The 13,895-nt window shown below is 39.7% G+C and overlaps 1 long non-coding RNA gene across 2 annotated transcripts in view; it reads left to right on the plus strand.

Moving 5' to 3' along the window:
• LOC110197335 (uncharacterized) overlaps nt 1–13,895 on the plus strand; it is a 158,092-nt gene that overhangs the window by 32,248 nt on the left and 111,949 nt on the right. For both annotated transcript variants that reach the window (XR_013484847.1, XR_002321457.2), the window contains exon 2: nt 9,922–9,994. This is a non-coding gene — a long non-coding RNA (uncharacterized LOC110197335). The remainder of the gene's footprint in view (nt 1–9,921; nt 9,995–13,895) is intronic.

Consider the following 13,895-nt stretch of genomic DNA (forward strand, 5'->3'; position numbering starts at 1 on the left):
GTGTTCAACATTACAGAGCTATTTAAGAATACAATTTTTAAAAGCATTCACTAGACACATACTTTGTGCAAAGCATTGTGCTAGATGCTAGGGATACAACGATAAAAACAAACAGACCCTGTCCTCAAGGAGTTTATGTTTTCTTAAGTGGTTGCAACCCATATACGAGTAAATAAACATGAGGTATATACAAAGGAATTTCAACGGGGAGCTAATGGTAATGACTAGGGAGATCAGGAAAAGTGGTGTCTGAGCTGTAATTTGAAGGAAGGCAAGAATTCTAGAGGGGCAGCTAGGTGACACTGTGGATAGAGTGCAGGGCCTAGAGTCAGGAAAACTCATCTTCCTGAGTTCATGTCTGGCCTCAGACACTTATTAGCTGCGTGACCTTGGGCAAGTCATTTAACCCCGTTTTCCTCAGTTTCCTCATTCTGTAAAAATGAGCTGGAGAAGGAAATGGCAAACCGCTGCAATATCTTTGGAAGAAAACTCAAAACGGGGTCACAAAGAATCAGACATAACTGAAAAATGACTGAACTAGAGTCCCTGGGTGGAATGAGTAGATGAGAAGAATTTGTTCCAATGGCCATGAAAGTGGCTGAATCAGGTACTATGGAGCGCTTAGAGCTTGGTCAGACATTGAAGACCCTAAGATCATTCATTGTATCCTGGGCCATCACCAGTCTTTTGTCCTGCCACCCGACTCTGGTAACTCAGGACAAGAGAGGCTGAGGATTTTGCAGGATTCTGCCTCATTTAAATCCAATTCATGTGCAAGTCAAGACATCACCCATGATGTCATCAGGCCACTTCAAAAACAAAGGAGGAACAGCAACGTTCCCAGAGCAAGAAGTAAAAAAGGTATGGGGGAAGAATGGGCTGTAATGTAGCTTGAAGATGTCTGGATTGCCATTCACACTAAGGGAAAGAGTATTTAGAGAGAGCAAAGAGGTCCCAAGACAGAGTGCTGGAAGGTGCCCGCATTTAGGGAGTGTCAGAAGAATGATTATTCAGCAAAGGAGAATGAGAAGGAGCACTTAGGTGGGTAAGTGGAGAACCAAGAGAGAGCAGTGTCACAGAAGTCAGAGGAAGAGAGTGTCCAAGAAGAGGATATGGTTGGGGCAGCTAGGTGGTGCAGTGGACAGACACCAGCCCTGAAGTCAGGAGGACCTGAGTTCAAATACGGCCTCAGACCAAACACTTGACACTTACTAGCTGTGTGACCCTGGGCAAGTCACTTAATCCTAATTGCCTAAAAAGAAAAAAAAGAAAAAGGATGGAATTTATCAAGATCCAAGAGAAAGAGGGAGAGGATAGATCAAGAATGCAAGCAGAGACATTGATCTTGGCAAGGGGAAGGCCCATCTCTTCATAAGATACTGAAACAGAGGAAGAAAGAATAAGGGATCATGAGGAGGAATTTTGAGGTTTGGAATGGGAGAGAAGGAGCTTGGATGGATGACCTCTATTTTCCCAGTTAAGTAAGTCCCAAAGCCCTCTGCTTAGAGAAGGTATAGAAGAGGTAGCATATGAGATTTGAGAAGAGAGATGGTTTTAATAGCTGTGGAAATTGTGGCAAAGTTAATCAGAGAAGAATGGGATTGACTTGTGGTTAGTGACAATGTAATTTAAATTTTTTTGTTTGGTCAAAGCTGTGATTTCATTACTGAATGGAACTTCCAGTGAGGTGGCACTGTCTACCAATGTATATCTGCAATTCTTCAATTTATAAAGTCCCTGAGATACTATGAACTTAAGTGGCTTGTCCAGGGTTACTTAACCAATATGTGTTGGAGGCAACACTTGAACCCAGTACTTCTGAAATCCAGTACTGCTAGCTCTATATATTCGACCACAATGCCTCCACAGTTGAAATTAGATAACATACATTTGTAGTTGAAGCAACATGGTGTAATGGATAGAAGACTGGTCTCAGAGTCAAGACAAACTGGGCTGGAAGTCTTGCTTCCTACATATACTAGCTTTGCAACACTGAGCAAGACATTTAACCTCTCTGCACCCCAAGTAGCCCTCTAAAATTATAGGTTGGTCTAGCTTCCAAAAAAAAACCAGAAAGAAAAAAGAAACTATAGGTTGCCAAAGAATTGCCAATCTGTATTGGTAGAGAAAGTTCCCTCAAAGAGAGTTCTCTAGACCAAAATCACAAATCCAGGGGAAAAAATTATAGAGAACCTGGTCGACACAATTATGTGACTTTCTGCAGGAGCGTTCAGTAGCGGAAGAGTTGTAAAGAAGAAGGCAGATACTAATCCACAGTTATGGATTGGCAAGATATTACTGGGGAAATGACAAAGAGACTTAAGGATAGTTTGTAGTGTATGTCTGAACTGGGTCAGCCATAGATAGAGTCAAGGCTGTGATAGCAGGAAAGGGAGGTCAGAACAGGGGTGCTGGGCAGGGCATGGAGAGACTGAAGAATAGGTGTAGGCAGAGTAAGACAGAAGAGTTTAAAGGATAAGAGAGAAAAATTTTAGAGTTATGAATCATGAAGATGGAATATTTATATGTGGTGATTAGATCGAGAGTGTGACCATCCCAATATGCACCTGAGATGAAGTATAAAGATGGAGATCTTGAACATTTGGGAGAAGCAGCCAAAGAAGGGTATTTCTGAGTGATTTCTGGCTATGAGCTGCTACGAATTGGAAAACAATAGATGTTGGGGAGATGTGGCAGGAAATAGGATGCAGTGATGACTCATTAAGCTAGAAATTCATTTTAATAGCTACCATTTGGGGGACAAGAATAGCCCCTTGGATATTAAAAGGTCAGGATGAGGTAGAGAATGTACTTCAAAAGATTTCCTTAAAGTCACTTTATTTTTCCTTTGACTCCCCAACAACACAAAGCCAGGGAATATGTCTCATATTTCTTTGATATCTCTACATAGTAGGCAAACTTGTCAAATTGAATTAATGTATTTCCCCTCCTTTTTTCCTCTCTTTTCCTTGTTTTCCACTTCACCTTCTCCCTGTTCTCCTGACATATTACTATACTTTCACATGTACTTCATTCAGTCATACCTGAACAGATACATGATCACTCATATTTTTCTTACCACATTCTGGCCCCAGCGTAAAACTCTGCCTTTTGGAAGCATTTACTACTTTAGACTATTTCCATCCCCTTCTAGGAACAGTAGCCCCTCATTCTTCTTCCATCTGGCATTGTGATGACATGATTTTTACCCTATCTCTTAATCATTTCCTAATACCTTAGTAATAGACTGCCTTGTACCAGTAACAGCTCACAGCCTTAAAGGATCTTTGTGCAAGGATACTTCAGAAAAGAACGTTACCAAATTCAGTAGCACAAGGGAGCTTTTAGCAACTAGGTGGTGCAGTGGATAGAGCACCAGGTATTGAGTCAGGGAGATCTGAGTTAAAATCTGACCTAAGCCACTTACTAGCTGTGTGACCCTGGGCAAGTCATTTAACCCTGTTTGCTTCTGTTTCCTCATCTGTAAAATGATCTGGAGAAAAAAATGGCCAACCACTCCAGCGTCTTTGCCAAGAAAACCTCAAATGGGATCACAGAGTCAGACATGACTGAAAAGACTGAACAACAGCAGAGAGGTATTGCAAATCCTCTAGAGAGGTACTAGCTGCTGAGGAGTTATCAGTTAGATGAATGCTATATAATTATAATGACCAAATTTGGCTTCTGAGAATAGTTGAGGAAATATACTTCTCTCCTTTCATTTGCAGAAATGGGAGACTATGTGTGTAGAATATCACACATATTGTCAGACATAGTTTATGTATTGGTTGGGTTTGCCAAACTACTTTTTTTTTTCCTTTTCTTTTCAAATCTTGTAACAAGGATGACTCACTAGGTAGGGGAGAAGGAAGGGATATCTACAGAAACAAATGTGAGGTAAAAATAAAAGGCATCAATAAAAATAAGATTTTTTTTTAAAGTTCAGTTAGCTGCCATGGTACTAGATTACTTAAAAGAGCTAAGGAAACAAAATCTTTCAGTAGCTACAGATATGAGCATTAAGAGATTTTTTAAAGTATGAAACCCATAATTATACTGTTTAAACCTTTTATCCATTGTTTAATGCTTTTTCATCTTTTTCCCCCTTCTAAATCTTATTTCATTGAAATGGATACAGTAAGGCCAGAAAAGAGGAAACTGAGAGGAAACCATTTCAATGCTATATGAGTACTTATTGTATCTGGAAAACAAAATGAACCTCATGAAGTCCAAAAAAAGAACAAAAGAGTGCATTCTTTGCTTATGAAGTTGTTGACTAAGAGTAATTATGTTTGTGTGTGTGTCTATATATAGATATATAGATGCATGGCTCACCTAGTTGTAAAGATATTATCTGAGGTCTGGGCCCGCTTTTCTGGAAAGTAGGAGGAGGGTCCTGCCAGTACCTCCAGCAGCATAGTTGAAGGGGTTGAGTGGGGAATGGGAATGGTTCAAGGAAGGGGTAGGCAAGATGATGAACTATTGAGCCTGGGTGAGCTCTCCTTTCTCCAAAAGGGCATCAGGTTAGAATTTTATTTACCTGTCATCCCTAAAGCATCTCTAATCTAGGGGTACAATTTTTGGAAGTTCATAATGAAAGCTACTTCCTTTATTACTCTTAAGGGGGAGGATAGCCCTTAGCTGATACTTGCCAGCTTAGCTCCTTCCCACCAAATGCTGGTTATACAAGGCACCACTACAAATAGCAACTAGTGAATAAGCCCCTTTATCCAAGTAAGAAAAACAAACAGAAATTGAAGATTAAACTATATCAAAGAATATGCAAGAATAAATGAGCTCTTTAGCTGAATAGGAGATAAAGTCTCGGCTCAAACTAAGAAAAAAATTCTCACTCAGGAGAAATCCACTCTCCATAGTCTCTAGAGTTGTAAACCCTGGAGGTTGAGGAGTATGATGGGGCTAGCTTGCTGTATAAGTCCATGGCTTCAAGAGCCCTAGTGCAAAAGCCCATGCCATTCAAAAGTGTTTCTTCTCCATTTCATTGGAGGTCTTATATTAGAGTGTGTCTCAGGTACACAGTGGGATGGTCACACTCTTGATCTATCTATTACACACAAATGTCCTTTCTTCATCAGCCATGATGGGATTTGAACTCAGGTCTTCCTGACTCCAAGCCCAGCATTCTATCCATTGCACTATCTAGCTACCCAAAAATATTTACACTTATTAGTCATAAAACATGCAAATTAGCTGAGGTACCTATTAGGCTTTGTGGCAAACATTCAGTGCCTTTCCAGGGAATCAAAATGTATCTGGAAGAACAAAACCTCTTCTTGGCTCTTTTGTAATCAGAGATCTAAAGATTCAGGTTGTTGACATCACTCCTCGGTCACCTGAGTGCAAAACAGTCCCGGGAATTCCAGGTACTCTCTGATGCTTAGCTAGTGGACCATGCTTGGCAATTCAAGCAAGGTAGCTTTGCTCAGCTAAATCAACTTAGGCTTCCTCAATGAATATCCTTCTGCTACAGCTAAATAAATCTCCTTTTGTTAACTTTTGGATGATTTGAGTGTCACATTTCATTGTAACTGATTATAAACCACCAGGGGACTGGCCTGACGCAAGGCCAAGCCCAGAACATTAAGTGATACCAATACTAAGCATGTACCTCAGAGAGATCAAAAAAAGAAGAAAACAATCCATATGCACAAAAATATTTATGGCAGCACTTTTTGTTGTATTAGAGAACTAGAAACAAAGTGGATACCCATCTATTCAATTTCACAAATATATGTGATACTATAATACAGAGGGGGTGATGAGAAATGCAAAGGAGAAGGCAATTTCCTACTAATTTAAAGTATTTCTTTTCTTTTTATTTTTTTAAATAGCATCTTATTTTTTCCCTAGTTACACGTCAAGAAAATTTTTAGCATTTTTTTACAAGATTTTGAGTTCTGAATTTTTCTCCCTCCCCTCTTCTGAAAATGTAGGCAGTTTGATGTAGTTTACACATGTGCTATCATGTAAAAATATTTCCATGTTAGTCACAGTTGTGAAAGAAGAAACAGATCAAATGGGGAAAAAAAACATGAGAAAGAATAAAGTAAGTAAAAAAATGTGCTTCAGTCTGCATTCAGTGTCCATCAGTTCTTTATCTGGATGTGGATAGCATTTTCCTTCATGAGTCCTTCGTACTTGTGTTGCTGAGAAGAGCTGAGTCATTCACAGTTGATCATCACGCAAGTTGCTGTTACTGTGTATAGTGTTTTTCTGGTTCTGTTCATTTCATTTTGCATCAGTATATACAAGTCTTTCCAGGTTTTTCTGAAATCTGCCTCTTCATCATTTCTTATTGCACAGCAGTTTTCCATTACATTCATTATACCACAGTTTGTTCAGCTATTCTCCAGTTGATGGGCATTCCCTCAATTTCCAATATTTTGCTACTGCAAAAAGAGCTGCTATAAATATTTTTGTACCTGTGGGTCCTTTTCCTTTTTTTTTTTTTATGATCTCTTTGGGATACAGACCTAGTAGTGGTATTGCTGGGTTTTGTTCCAACATACTCCAGCATACCGCAGCAAGGGTATGCACATTTTTATAGCCCTTTGGGCCTAGTTCCAAATTGCTCTCCAGAATGGTTGGATCAGTTCACAACTCCACCAGCAGTGCATTAGTGTCCCAATTTTCCCACATCCTCTCCAGCATTTATCATTTTCCTTTTCTGTCATAGTAGCCAATCTGATAAGTGTGAGGTGGTACCTCAGAGTTGTTTTAATTTGCATTTCTCTAATCAAAAGTGATTTAGAGCACCTCTTCATATGTCTATAGATAGCTTAGATTTCTTCATCTGAAGACTGCCTATTCATATCATTTGACCATTTATCAATTGGGGAATGGCTTGCATTCTTGTAAATCTGACTCAGTTCTCTATATATTTGAGAAATGCGGCCTTTTTCGGAGACATTTGCTGTAAAGATTGTTTCCCATCTTTCTGCTTTCATTCTAATCTTGGCTGCATTAGTTTTACCTGTACAAAAGCTTTTTAATTTAATATAATCAAAATTATCTATTTTATGTTTTGTAATGCTCTCTATCTCTTGTTTGATTATGAGTTCTTCGCCTCCCCATAGATCTGACAGATAGACTATTCCTTTCTCTTCTAATTTGCTTATGGTGTCACCCTTTATGTCTGTATCATGCTAAAGGTCTGTCATATCTAACTTTTTTTTTTAAGGCAGTTGGGGTTAAGTGACTTCCCAGGGTCACATGGCTAGTAAGTGTCTGAGGCCAGATTTGAACTCAGGTCCTCCTGCCATCAGGGCTGGTGCTCTATCCACTGAGCCACCTAGCTGCCCCCTAATTTTTCTAGTATTCTATTTACCTCCTTAATTTCTTTCTTGTTTATTTTTTGGTTGGATTTGTTGAGTTCTGAGAGGGGACAGTTGAGGTCCCTCGCTAGTATAATTTTGCTGTCTCTTTCTTCCTATAACTCGCTTAACTTCTCCTTTAAGAATTTGGAGGCTATACCACTTGGTGCAAATATATTTAGTATTTATATTGTTTCATTGTCTTTGGTATCTTTTAGTAAGGTCTAGTTTCCTTCCTTATGTCTTATAATTAGGTCTGTTTTTGTTTTTACTTTGTCTGAGATCAGGATTGCTACCCCTGCTTTTTTTAACTTCAGCTGAAGCATAATAGATTCTGTTCCAGCCCCTTCTGTTTCTCTGCTTTAAGTGTGTTTCTTGTAAGCAACATATTGTAGGATTCTGCTTTTTGATCCACTCTGTTATCTGCTTCCATTTTATGGGAGAGCTCATCCCATTCACATTACAGTTATGATTACTACTTGTGTTTTTCCCTCTTCTATTCTTCCTCTTGTCTGTCCTCTCCTTTCACCCTTTCCCTGCTCACCAATGTTTTGCTTCTGTCTACCACCTCCCCTGATCTGCCCTCTCTTGTGTCAGTATCTCCCCCACCCTTTACTTGATCTCCTCCCCCCCTACTTCCCTGTCAGGTAAGATAGATTTCAATATTCAACTGATTTTGTATATGACTCCCACTCTGAGCCAATACTGATGACAGTAAGGTTTAAGCAATGCCCATCACCCCCCTCCTCTCTTCCCCTCCACTGTAACAGGTCTTTCTCACCTCTTCATGTGAGATAATTTACCCCATTCTACCTCTCCTTTCCTTCTGCACCCACTGAACTCCTCTTTCTCATCCCTTAATTTTTTTTATGTCATTCTCTCAAATTCACCTTATACCCATACCCTCTGTCTATGTTTATTGCTTCTATCTGTATTCTTAGTGATGCAATTTTTAAGAGTTACAAATATCATCTTCCCATGTAGAGATGTAAACAGTTTACTCTATTGAATCCTTTCTGTTTTCTTTTCCCCTTTTACCTGTTTATGCTTCTCTTAGGTCTTGATATTGGAGGTCAGATTTTTGGTTTAGTTCTGGTCTTCTTATGAAAGCTTGAAAACCTTCTATTTCATCAAATGACCATTTTTTCCCCTTGATGTATTATGCTTAATGTTGCCAGGTAAGTGATTCTTGGTTGTAGTCCTGGCTCCCTTGCCTTCTGGAATATCATGTTCCATCACATCTGATCCTTTAATGTTGCAGCTGCCAGGTTCTGTGTAATCCTGATTGTGACTCCCCAATATTTGAATTGTTCCTTTCTGGCCACTTGTAGTATATTTTCCTTGGCCTGCTAGCTCTGAAATTTGGCTATAATATTCTCTGGAATTTTTATTTTGGCATCTCTTTTAGGAAATGATCAATAGATTCTTTCAATGCCTATTTTGCTTTCTGTTTCCAGAACAGCAGGGCAGTTTTCCTTGATAATTTCTTGAAAGATGTTGTCTAAGTCTTCATTTTGATTATGACTTTCAGGTAGTCCAATGATTCCAATATTGTCTCTCCTGTATCTATTTTTCAGGTCAGTTTTTTCCCCCATGAGGTATTTTACATTTTCTTCCTGTTTTCATTTTTTTGAATTTGTTTGATTGATTCATGATGTCTCATAGCATCATTAGCTTCCACTTCCCAATTCCAACTTTTAAGGTGTTATTTTTCTCAATTAGCTTTTTTGTTTTTTGTGAGGCAAACGGGGTTAAGTGACTTGCCCAGAGTCACACAGCTAGTGAGTGTCATGTGCCTGAGGCCAGATTTGAACTCAGGTCTTCCTGACTCCAAGGCCAGTGCTCTATCCACTGTGCCACCTCTCTGCCCCTCTCAATTAGCTTTTATACTATTTTTTTTTCCATTTGGCCAATTGTACTCTTTAAGGAGTTGTTTTCTTCTGTGGATTTTTGTATCTCCTTTTCTATTTGGCCAGTTCTTCTTTTTAAACAGTTTTCCGAGCTGTTGCCTCTTTTTTTTTTTTTCATAATTCTCTTATATCACTCTCATTTCTTTTTCCATTTTTTTCTTCTACCTCTCTCATTTGATTTGTAAGCTCCTTTTTGAGCTCTTCCATGAGTTCTTTCTGGGCTTGAGACTACTTCCTATTTTTCTTTGGGGTTTTGCCCATAGGTATTTTGACATCGTTATCTTCTTCTGAGTTTGTGTCTTGGTCTTCCCTGTCACCATAATAATTTTCTGTGGTCAGATTCTTTTTGGGTTTTGCTTATCTATTTTTTTTGAGGGGGGGGCTTTTCCGTTTTTTAAAAAATTTGAGCTCTGTACCCAGGGTGGAAGAGGCACTGCCTCAGGCTTCTTGTGCCAGCAGCTGCAGGCCCTGGGTGTTTACCTGGTGGTGTGCTGATGTTGTCCTGGGACTCCGGGGGACCCTTGTGTCTGGTGCTGTGCTGAGGGGATGAGGTGAAGGGTGGCTGGCACTGCTAGAAGTGGCAGGGGTCCGGTAGCTTACGGGGTGATGAGCCAAGGTCCTAGTGCTGGTGTCTGGCCTGTGCTAAGGCCTAATGGGGTGTTTCTGTGTTTCCCCAGGACTACACTGAAGGATGTGGAGGTCTGGCCACTGGAGGATGCCTGTTTGCCCTGGGTTGTGCTGAAGCATGAGGTAGTTCTTAGAACTGGAGTCTGTTGGTTTCCTTGGCTATTCTAAAGGCTCATGAGGGTTGGTGTTTGCCTGTTCTACTACACTGGGGCTCAGGATCTCCCTCTGGTTTGCTGAGGTGGGGCTTGCTATTGGTTTCCTGGGAAGCTTTCTTGCCAATCTTCCAAGTTTTTTGGGCATAAAGATTGTTTCACTTCGTCTTTTTCTTGGTTCTGCTATTCCAGGATTCATTTTGGGCTGCTGTTTTATGGTTGCTTGGAGGTGAATGTGGGAGAATTAATGTCGATTTACTGCTTATTCCACCATCTTGGCTCCTGGAAGTCAATTGTAATAAATTTCTTTTAAATGGAATACATAGGCTATGGGTTCACTCTACCAACTCCCCTCCCTCCCACCCCCACTCCCATTTTGGCAGATTGGTTCCCTAAAACAAGGCTGCCCATATCTATCCCTTTGAGTTCTACAACCCTCAGGGTCTGGAGGATTTCCTAGTACTTTCACTAACAAGCCCCCTCCCTCCAATATCAGTAGACTTGTTGCCATCTCATCAATATTATCCAACCATTGATTTTTGCCCCAATGTCATCTTGACCAATCAGTATCTTCCCAATATCAATTGACCAATTAACATCAGTTACCTTTGATTAAGGAAAATTTACTGAGAATATATATAAACCAGTTGTTATTTTTTATTTATCAATTCAATGGCTTTAGAAAACTATCCCCCTCCACTTTGTGTTTGTCTTAACTCCCTCTGTGATTGTTAAATATGTTAGAATTCTAAAGAGACACTTGTCTTTTCTCTCTTTATTCAAATGTAAGATATTTATGTAGTTAATACTACATAAACTATTAACTTCATCACCATTTAACCTCTTCCAAATGCTCAAATGTATTTTCCTTTCTACATTTTTCTTATTGCCTGTGATTGCTTTTCAGAGTTTCTTCTTGCTCTTGTCATTTTTATCAGGAATATCTGAAACATTTCTATTTTACTCAAGTTCTATTTTTTCTTATAAGATTATACTAGGGAAGATAGTCTTGAACCTAAGTCCTCAGACTCTAGAGTTAGCACTTTTTGTCACCACAGCATACTGTCTCCACACCCTGAATAATCTACAAATAATTAGCCCCACATATAGAAGGGGTTCTCAGCATTTCCTTATTGACTTTTTTTTTCCAGATAAGACAGAGAAATCTCTTTTGTTGAGTATAAATTGTCTAGGGAAGTTGCTTCCAGTTTATCTATTTTATTAATACAAACTATAAATATATTTCTCATTTATGACCTAGGACCCCTTTCCCCCATGCACTCTGGACTCATGTGAACGGCGCTTTGAGGGCAAGGACTATTTTTACTCTGTTTTGTATTACCAGAGTCAGTGCCAGGCTCATAATTAGCGCTTAATAAATGCTTGTTGATCTGACTGACTAATACTAGGGGCCTGACCCAAAGAGGTCATTATGTTTCATTGACTCTTTACCCTTTCCCCAGAATTCTAAAAAATCTCCTGAATAAAGCTTATGTTGTGCTTATGTTGGGGTTCATCCAAATGTGAGTAATAGGTTTCTCAATTTCCGTAGAGGCATTCACCTGCAACAGAAAAGTATGTAATCTGGGTGGATGGAATGGCCCATAGAAACCAGTCCTTGAAGCCTCCTTCTCATCATGATGATTCAGGGGTTTGTATTCTGTGATGAGGAAGGTTTCTCTAACTGGCTGCTGAGACAGAACCGAACGGATATATAAAAGGGACAACGTGCCTCTCCTTTGTGTTCTTCATTCTAGCTTCAAAGCATAAAGATAATTCTGAGCTGCTTGGAGGGTCAGGTTGGGGATGTCCTTCCCCAACCAGACCACAAACTGGGAGCACATGGCCTGCCTTTGTTTCTTTGTGTTCTTTTCTGAATGAATATTCCAAGATTGGAGGGTCCAGGTAACCTTGTGAGTTTGGTAGATGCAGAGATCACACCAGTGGTTAGAGCTAAACATCAGTGGAGGCAATCACTGGAGAGCCAGCATCTGTAGCAGGAGTAGAGAAAACACTTTGACCTGAGAAAAGACAACTTCAGGGAAGCCCCATTGTAGCTAAGGACTCAACAGAGGAAGACCCTGGGGGAGCAGCTGGGCTTGCCTTCTCAGTAGAGAGCTGCACCAGATGTCCAGGACTCTACAGAAGGAGAAAAGTACTTACCGGGGCAGAAGTTGTAAGGTACCCCTTTGCTTCATGTATTCTCTACACTTGTGCCTCACTTCCATTATTAAGTTTGAGCTCACTATTCCTATGGATTCTGGGTGTATCGGTGGGATAGTGAGCTTCAGTTTTGAGGAAAATGTTTCAAACAAACTGTTTTTTCAATACTTTCTTGGTAAATTGGCTAATGGAGTATGGCTGACTAATTGTTAATGGGGAGCACATAGGTAAGGACTTGTAAGCAACAGCAGTATAAGACCCAGTCTCTCAAGGTTACCTATCCCTAGAATACTGGGAACCTCATACCATGAGTGAGAGTTGGGGGAGTGACCCCATTATGTACAAATACATAAGACACAAAGTTCTCAAAAGAGCCCATGAAAAAAAATTAGAAACATTAAATCCCCAAATAGTTCATACCGCTTACAACCCAGAAGCTTAATATATTTTGGAGGGGGAGATGATGAACAAATTCTCTTCCATTCTCCTTGGACCTGCGCTGTCTGACCAACTCATTGCAATAGCAGGAAAGAGCTTAGCAAGGTCCAGATCTCCTGGACACCTATGAGATGGCCTTAGTCTTCCAATTATGGATTTGGAGAATGAACTCGCTATTGAGGAAATCTTATCCTTCTAAGAGGCCAATGACTGAATAATTGAACTCAAGAACTCCTAATCTCTCAGGAACTCTGGAATTCAGTATTACCTACAAAGTAACTCCAAAGGCTGGGAAAATCCATTCTCCCTAACTCTAGTCTCTCACCTGTGTTGAGAAAAAGAAAAAAAAAAGGCAGAAGGTATCTAGGGACTGAATAGCTGGAAGCTCTTTTTTCAGGCTCACCACATACATCTTCTGTACCTAGAGTGATGGGAAGGGGAAAAATATCTTCTCTATTTTGTCCTCCACACACCCCCACCAACCCCTTTGCTGAACCAGAGTCTAGAAGTTCATCTGAAAAAGAGCTGAGCCATGATTATAGACCGCAGAAAAAGGGAGGCCCTTTTGACAAATCTGCCTCCTCCCCTACCTAACACTTTGGAAAACAATCAAAGCAGTTCCCTTTGCACTCTCAAGAAAGTGCTGAGCCATGTCCACCTCCTTGGGAGATGCCCTTCAGACAAATGTCAGTGTCCTGTGATCTTAAGTTGTCAAGTTAGCTGAGGGAGAGAAAGTCGATTAATTAAAGTAAGTTGGGGCTCTCTTGAGCAAACCCTCCTATATCCAATAAAATATGTCACATGTGCAATATGTTATACAATATTTTGCTTATAGATATGTGTGTGTGTATGTGTGTGTGTGTGTATATATATACATCATCATCACTATAAAATACTGTCCTGAAGAAAAAAAAAAGAAAAGCCTCTATCTTAAATTTTCCTTATTCCACAGTCATAGTTGAAAGGTCTTTATTTACAACCACAGGATTATGTTGTAAATTGATAATACTCAGTTATTACCTTATAAGAAAGTTAATTCTTTCAATTTCATGCTGGGTCTTCTCTGCATAATTCAATATTAGTCCTCATTCCTCCTTTGGAAATGCATCATTGTTATTGATTATATGCCCCATTCTGCAAAGGATGTTCCTGGACATTGATTTTTTTTTTTAGTGTCTTATAACTGAAACATGCTGGTTTACTTAAATGATCAAAGCAAGAGAGAAAAATGTTTAAATTCTAAGAAAACTTTCAAGGTCAGACTGAATTTT

Source organism: Phascolarctos cinereus, unplaced genomic scaffold, assembly GCF_003287225.1.
Source record: "Phascolarctos cinereus isolate Bilbo 61053 unplaced genomic scaffold, phaCin_HiC Scaffold_2;HRSCAF=192, whole genome shotgun sequence".
Lineage (NCBI taxonomy): Eukaryota > Metazoa > Chordata > Mammalia > Diprotodontia > Phascolarctidae > Phascolarctos > Phascolarctos cinereus.